Source organism: Saccopteryx bilineata, chromosome 8 (assembly GCF_036850765.1).
Source record: "Saccopteryx bilineata isolate mSacBil1 chromosome 8, mSacBil1_pri_phased_curated, whole genome shotgun sequence".
Classification (NCBI taxonomy): domain Eukaryota; kingdom Metazoa; phylum Chordata; class Mammalia; order Chiroptera; family Emballonuridae; genus Saccopteryx; species Saccopteryx bilineata.
The window spans coordinates 49841935-49850612 of NC_089497.1; positions in this window are offsets into that span (position 1 = coordinate 49841935).

The following is an 8678-nucleotide window of genomic DNA, read 5'->3' on the forward strand; positions in this document are numbered from 1 at the left end:
CCGTGAAACGCGGATAGTACTTGCCTGCTTGCCCTACATACAGGGTTTTTAAAAGGCGTGATAAATGCATATCAAGTAAGGATGTTTCGTAATTTTAGCAATAGAATCAGTTCTGTGGGTTTTGGTTTAAGTTGTAGTGGCTAGAAATGAATTTGTAAGCCTGGGAGAAGGTTCATTCATTTGAAATATCCCAACTAATTGGTCAGGTTAAGAAAGTTAGTATTGAGATTTTATTGCAGGTTTTAAAACACTACAATTTAACTGGGAAAATCCTGACTCTGGTTTTAAATTAATGTAAAGCCAGGAGGCAAGGCCAGGGCCACCATCACAGCAGCCTGGCTCTTGCAGGTTCGCATTGGATTCAGACAGTCGGCAAAGAAACAGCGGAGCCAAAAACTGGTGGGCCATAGTCTTTAATTCTAGCTTTGCACCCGGCGGGCAAGTAAAAATACACACTGGGCTCCAAAACCCAGTCACATTCAGTGCTCACAAAGCTACTGACTTATCCGAGTTTCCTAGAATCAAAGGTTTCTAGCTCACCAGACTTATTCACCTCTGTTCCCCATCTCCTTTCCTTATTCCAGATACAAACTCTACACAAACTGGCATCTCACTCAGCACTCCGCCATCTTGGCTGCTTCTCCTGGCCTCCTCCACGTGGCCTTTCTCTGTTCTCCTCTGCTCTCTCTTCTAATCTCAGGAACCAAGAGCCCAAGCTCCCACTTCGTCCCCATTTTATAGTGTAGCAATCCAAACTCTTAATCCAATATACAAAACAGGGAAGTCTCTAATACAAAGTCACTTCTCTGAGGCATGATTGGATTGTACCGCCCTACATCAAAAAGGGTAGGAAAGGCTTAATCCCAAAACCAAGCCCCAGGATTCTCCCTGCCTTTAGCCCACCCCAACACACATTAATATCACCTGGGCAATGGCCTCTTTAACAAAGTGAGCATAATACATTTTATCTGCCCAACAATTAAGCACTTCTTAAATAACATTTTCTCATGCTCTAAGCTTATCTGAAATTACTTTTTATGATTTTGAAGACATGACTAGAAATGAGGAAAATATTTAGCACTCTTTTACAAACTTTATGCATAAAAAGGTTAAGAAGTTGTTTATGCTCAATGACATTAAATTGTTTTCCTTCTGAAAAAGAGAATCAAGTTTTTCTTGCCAATCTTTTGTGTGAGAAGGTTTATGCCTCTTACCTGCTGCCAAACTTTAATTTCAGGTTGAGTTTTAGTTGTGAGAGGATATACTTTTGTAAGTTTAAACCAGGGATAGAGTAGTTTTAAAACCGATAGTGCCCTGATTTTAAAACTTGTTTCGAAAGGGTCCTTTTAAAAATTAAATCTTGTTTGGAATCAAAATCACATTCTGGCAGGAACCTTAATATGTGAAAATTGCAAGTATTTAAAAATAATGAAGTTTTATGCTTTAAAAATGAATATATGTCTCTGATAAAAAATAATGTGACAGGAATGTAATGTAAAATGCAAAAAAGGAAGTAATTCAAATGTGATTCAAAAACAGTTAAGATTACAAATCAGTGAAATTAAAGAGCAAAGGTGGAAATAACCTTACTAATAGAAAATGAAGCTACCTGATAGAAAGTTTTGAAAAGATGTTTAGATTAATGTGAGAATCACCTTGTTGCTTTTTATAATAACACCCTCTCTGTCTCAGCCACCAGGGATGCATCTCTCTTCCTTGTGGCCCACTGGGTCAAAATTAAGCAGCATCTCCAACACTGTAGTGGGCTTTGATTGAAACTCTCTAGTCGACCTAAGGAGTTCAGAAAACTCTCTGGAAGGAGCTTTGGTGGCTTGTGGACCTCACAGCAATGGGAACTGCCTTGTGACTAGAGAAGCAGTGTGAAGGGAGAAGGAGACAACGTAATGAATTATCTAGGGAAAGGATTGGATTTCAGGGAATTGGGAAAATACACGGTATATTTACCTACTTATCAAAACTACACCATTAAGCTACTCTTGGATCAAACTGACTGTATTACAGGGTAAATCTGACTAGGATGTTACTGAAAAAAGAAGGGAGAGTGTAAAGCCAGGAGCCACAGCCAAGGCCACTATCACAGCAGCCCGGCTCATGCAGGTTCACATTGGATTCGGACAGTCGGTAAAGAAACAACGGAGCCAAGAACTGATGGGCTGTCATCTTTAATTCTAGCTTGCACCCGGCAGGCAAGTAAAAACACACACTGGGCTCCAAAACCCACTCACATTCAGTGCTCACAAAGCCACTGACTTATCCGAGTTTCCTAGAATCAAAGGTTTCTAGCTCACCAGCCTTATTCTCCTCAGTTCCTCATCTCCTTCCTTCTCCCTGCACAAATTGCACAAACTGGCCTCTCACTCAACACTCCGTCATCTTGGCTGCTTCTCTTGGCCTCCTCCACGTGGCCTCTCTCCCCTCTCCTCTCTGCTCTCTCCTCTAATGATAATCTCCGGAACCAAGAGCAAGCTCCTGTTCTGCCCCCATTTTATAGTGTAGATTCAAAACCTTTAATCCAATATACAAAACAGGGAAGTCTCTAATACAAAGTCACTTCTCTGAGGCATGATTGGATTGTACCACCCCACATCAAAAAGGGTGGGAAAGACTTAATCCCCAAACCATGCCCCAGGCAACAAGGATTCTGCCTGCCCACAGCCCACAGAGACACACATTAATATCACCTGGGCAGCCTGACCTGTGATGGCGCAGTGGATGAAGCGTAGACCTGGAAATGCTGAGGTCGCCAGTTCGAAACCCTGGGCTTGCCTGGTCAAGGCACATATGGGAGTTGATGCTTCCAGCTCCTCCTCCCTTCTCTCTCTCTGTCTCTCTCCTCTCTCTCTCCTCTCTAAAAATGAATGAATAAATAATAAATAAATAAAATATATCACCTGGGCGACGGCCTCCACGTGGGCAGCACCATCTTTAACAAAGTGAGCATAATATATTTTATCTACCCAACACTCAAGTAAACTCATAAAAATCCTTATAGGTTTGGAAGGTTTTTTTATTTTTATTTTTTTACAGAGACGGAGAGAGAGAGTGAGGGAAAGACAGGGACAGACAGACAGGACCGGAGAGATGAGAAGCATCAATCATTAGTCTTTCGTTGCGCTTAGTTGTTCATTGATTGCTTTCTCATATGTGCCTTGACCGGGGGCCTTCAGCAGACTGAATAACCCCTTGCTCCAGCCAGTGACCTTGGGTCCAAGCTGGCGAGCTTTTTGCTCAAGCCAGATGAGCCCGCGCTCAAACTGGCAACCTTGGGGTCTCGAACCTGGGTCTTCCACATCCCAGTCTGACACTCTATCCACTGTGCCACCACCTGGTCAGGCTGGAAGGTTTTTTTTACGTTGACAACCCCATGGTCACTGGCTTGAGCCCAAGGTCACTGGCTTGAGCAAGGGGTCACTCAGTCTGCTGGTCCGCTCCCCCCCCCCCATCAAGGCACGTATGAGAAAGCAATCTATGAACAACTAATGCAAAGAAGAATCGATGCTTCTCATCTCTTCCTTTTTGTCTGTCCCTGTCAGTTCCTCCTCGCCCCCCTCTTGCTAAAAAAAAAAAAAAAAGACACACATATACAGACTGAAAGAGAATATTCCAAAATGATAACAGTGGTTGTCTTGGTGATAGACTTAAAAGTGACTGTAATATTCTTTATTCTTTTCTATTTTTTTCAAGCTTTTTTCTTACAATGAATCTGTGTTACCATTTGAATCATTAGCCTGACCTGTGGTAGCACAGTGGATAAAGCATTGACCTGGAATGCTGAGGTCACTGGTTCAAATCCCTGGGCTTGCCTGGTCAAGGCACATGTGGGAGTTGATGCTTCCTGCTCCTCCCTCCTTTCTCTCTCTCTCTCTCTGCCTTCTCTAAAATAAATAAATAAAATCTTTTTTTTTTTTTTTTCATTTTTCTGAGGCTGGAAACAGGGAGAGACAGTCAGACAGACTCCCGCATGCGCCCGACCGGGATCCACCCGGCACGCCCACCAGGGGCGAAGCTCTGCCCACCAGGGGGCGATGCTCTGCCCATCCTGGGCGTCGCCATGTTGCGACCAGAGCCACTCTAGCGCCTGGGGCAGAGGCCACAGAGCCATCCCCAGCGCCCGGGCCATCTTTGCTCCAATGGAGCCTTGGCTGCGGGAGGGGACGAGAGAGACAGAGAGGAAAGCGCGGCGGAGGGGTGGAGAAGCAAATGGGCGCTTCTCCTGTGTGCCCTGGCCGGGAATCGAACCCGGGTCCTCCGCACGCTAGGCCGACGCTCTACCGCTGAGCCAACCGGCCAGGGCCTAAATAAAATCTTTAAAATAGAGTCATTAAAATAAGCGCTATTAAATAAATGAGAGTACTATTAAAAAGTACAAAATACAGTGGAAGTCTAGAGTGAAAAGTATATCTGATTGTGGTGGAGGAATTGGGAAGGCTTTAGGATTTATGTCTTTCATACTGATGAAAAACTTTCCATCTTGGAAATAGATGAAATTTTATTGAGTTGAAAAAGCATGTTCTATTTCTATAATCTATTTTCTGGGATATTGGATTACAGTCTCTCTCTCTCTCTGAACTAGTATAGTTCAGAGCTCTAGTAGCTTCCAGGTGACATACTACCTTTTAAATTTTATATTATTTTAGATATGCCTTTAAAATATTTTACTATATGTACCATAGCGATATATTTTCTAAGTCAATAGTTGTCAATCACTAGTCATATTCTTAGTTACAGTAGATAGACTTAGCGAAGAATCTCTCCACTTGTCCCACTGACTCTAGAAATGCTTTATTTGATCATTGATTGGCAGGGGCTGTTCTTCTAAAGACTTCTATATCTGTTAATATTCAACCCACAAATACATTCTTTAGGGTCTAATGGGCTCCTAAGAAAGAAACTTCCTATAAAATTCCACAGCCATCTATCTGCCTCATCAACCCATGAGCTTCCTGTTCTCTTGGTGGATGTCCTGGGTGATCAAACTATCCATGATGTGTGGTGAAGTTGCAGAGGTTTGTTAGGACAGAATTTAGGTGGCATGCACAGGCTTCAGCTAACCTAAATGGTGAGAGTCTTGATTCTGTGCAACACTGGATGAATTATTTACCCTATCTATGCCTCATTTTCCTCACTAGTAAAATGGAGAAAATAATAGTACCTACTTCATAGGCTTAATTTGAAGATTAAATTTAGCATTTGTAAGCATTTGATAAATAGTTGTCATTATTATGAGGCATAATAGACCTGGAGGACTGTGGTGTGTTCTTTTTTCTCCTTAATAGATTATAGAAAGAGGAGGAGACAGGAAAATATGCTGAGAAGATATAATAAGTCTTAACTTACTTTATTTTTTGAAATAGTAAAGGACTGCCTGACCTGTGGTGGCACAGTGGATAAAGCATTGACCTGGAATGCTGAGGTCGCCGGTTCAAAACCCTGCACTTGTCTGGTCAAGGCACAGATGGGAGTTGATACTTCCAGCTCCTCCCGCCCCTTCTCCTCTCTAAATGAATAAAAAAAGAAATAGTAAAGGACAAAAGAATATGTAAAGAAATAATTGCTATATAATGTGATTCATGCAATCACAAAAGTATATTCTAGATATAGAAAAGGGAATGATGAACTGGACATGGATCAGGGAGGGCTTTGAGAAGAAATGCTATTTGGGCAGAGTTTTTAATGATATGTGAGTAGTGGGGGACAGATGAGGGTAGTCATCATGGAGGGATGTGCCAGTCAAGGAGGGATTGGACAGTGTAAAGCCAGTAGCCACGGCCACCATCACAGCCGCCTAGCCCATGCAGGTTTGCATTGGATTCGGATAGACGGTAATGAAACAATGGAGCCAAGAACTGGTGGGCCATTAGCTTTAATCCTAGCTTGCACCCAGCGGGCAAGAAATACACTCAGCAGGAAAACACTTCCCTTTCCATTCAGGGCTCCCAAAGCCACTGACTTATCTGAGTTTCCTAGAATCAAAGGTTTCTAGCTCACAAGCCTTATTCACCTCTGTTCCCCATCTCCTTCTCTCTGCACAAACTGGCTTCTCCTTCAGCACTCCGCCATATCTTGGCTGCTTCTCCTCTCCTCCACATGGCCTTTCTCTGCTCTCCTTTCTTTGCTCTCTCCTCTAATGCTAATCTCAGGAACCGAGAAAGAGCAAGCTCCTGGTCTGCCCCATTTTATATTGTAGAAATCAAAACCTTTAATCTAATATATATACAAACAAGGAAGTCTCTGATACAAAGTCACTTATCTGAAGCATAATGGGATTCCTCATGAGAGTGCACCACCCTATATCAAAAAGGTGGGAAAGGCTTAGTCTTAAAATTAAGCCTTAGGCTATAATGACTTTGCCAGCTTACAGCCTGTCTCCCACACCAAAAGTGAGCAAACATATATATCATATTTAAAAACTTATTTGACCAACAGACAGCATCATGATTTAGGGGTGGTACTGGTGGAACTTGAAGAGTGGGAGGAGTCGTGAGAGATGAGACTAGAGAGGGAGCCTGGACCCAACCCATGAGTAAGATTGCCTTTACGTGTATGTAGGTGTACATTTGTGTCAGAGCTTCTTAAAGGGGCTGAGTGTTCCCTGAGCCTTTTTCTCCCACCCCTTCCAGATCTGTCCTAGACTTGTTAGCTTCATCCCGGTTAAAGCGCAGCCCTGACTGGGCAGACTGGTGTACTACCGCTTCTCTGTTACGAGGGGGAGCAGAGGTTGCCACCCTGAAATACGCCATGTTTCAGGATATTGATTATTTTTAGCTGATTATTGTTATGAAACAAAGATTCAGGAAGAACTGTTGACCTTCCCCATAATTGTCTAAAAGAAATTAGACGATCAGGAGAGGAGTTACCGTCACATATAACTGTTATTTAATATGGATTAGTGTGTAATAGGGAGGAGCCTAAACAGGCTTCTTTGTGAAAGATGGCCCAACAAACATTTAGCTACCAAACATTTGCTTTTTAATCTCCATGTGAATTGCCTTTCTGCCCGTTGAAGTCCCAAACCACAGCTTCTCCTTTCTCCTTAGCTCAAAGTGGCATAAAATATAAACATAGCAATGTTAAATATTGCTTGAAGCTAAATAAAATACTAAAATGGAATGTTTTCATTTATTGGATTAAGACATTTAAAAAATGATGAAAAGAATACAGAGAAACAGGTACTGTCATGATCAGCTGATGGTAGAGGAACGTGCTACAGACTTTCTAGAGGGCAATTTAGGAGTAAATGGCAAAACTGCATTCCTATGGGTTAGCAATTGTATCTCTATGAATGTACTTTAAAGATAACATTGGATAACGGTGCAAAGATCTAAATACAAGATTACTGCTGAAACTCTGCTTACAATATCTAGGAATAACCACCTAAAGGCCCCTCCAGAGACAGTTAGATAAATCTCTTATGGAACATATGAAAGTGAACGGTGCAGGTCTAAATGTATTGACATAGAAACATCCACAGTCTAGTGCTTAGTATGTATAATATGGCCTCATTTTTGTGGAGGGAGGAAGAAAATGTTTGTGTAGGTGTGCGCATAGTAGAAACTCTGGAAGATGCCTTTAAGCACTAGGCACCAAGGAGGGGTGTGAGGGGCATAAGCTTCCCTAGAAGCAGAAAATAAAGGGAGTGCATGGTTTATGGTATAATTACAAACGATAATGGAACCTGCTAAAATCAGTCTGCTTTTTATTATTGCCATGTCTAACAATTCTAAATAAAAACAAGAAAGATAGCATATAAGTCTCAACTGCCCGACTCGCCCTTGGGTCCCCTGTTCTTATAGAACCTCCCCACCCCTGCGTGTACATATGTAATAAATTTGGTTATTCTCTTGTGTTAATCTGTCTCTTGTCAATCTGATTATTAGACCAGCCAGAAGAATTTAGAGTGGAAGGAAGATTATTTTTCCTTCCCTATAGCTACTTTTACTCCTTTGGGAAGCATCACTCCATAACTTCCCAGTTACACCTGTATGTCTTCTAGTTATACCTCCTCCACCGTTGACTTTCCCCCAGCCACACCCAGCAAGGCCAGTGACAGTTGCTTGTGAAGTTGTCACTGGCCCCTCAGATATCATCTCAGGGCAGACTCTGATCCAGATGAATTGAAGTGTGATTCGCCTATACAGATCTGTATAGTAGATAAATAGAATTCCAGGTTTACAGAGCAAATCAAACACGTTGGCATTAGGATCTCCCTGAGTGAACTTGACTCGGAGGGCATCCCACAGGGAATGCTGGTACACTGGAGTCTGGAGGTGGTGTCTGGGCGGCCTTCCTCGGGTCTAGCAGAGGTGGCTGAGGCAAACTTTTAACCTTTTTTGTTCCTTCTAGAACATCTTTCTTTTTGTTGACGGTCAGCACACTTCTGCTTGTTTGTGACGCAGGTGAGTTGCTTTTCAAAAATAACTTTGTGGGTATTCTAAAACAGCTTTGGAGATAGTGAAGAAAATAGTGATTTGGAGATTTTTTTTAAAAAGGTGAGTGGTTTAATCTCTCTAAACCTCAGTCTTTTCGTTTGTTTGATGGAAATAACAATGCTGTATTTGTTTCATGGGAAATAATGAAGAACAGATGGGAAAATAAAACAGACATAAATTGTAAAGCATTATTGTTTATTCAAACTTCATTTTTTAATGAAAAGAGCC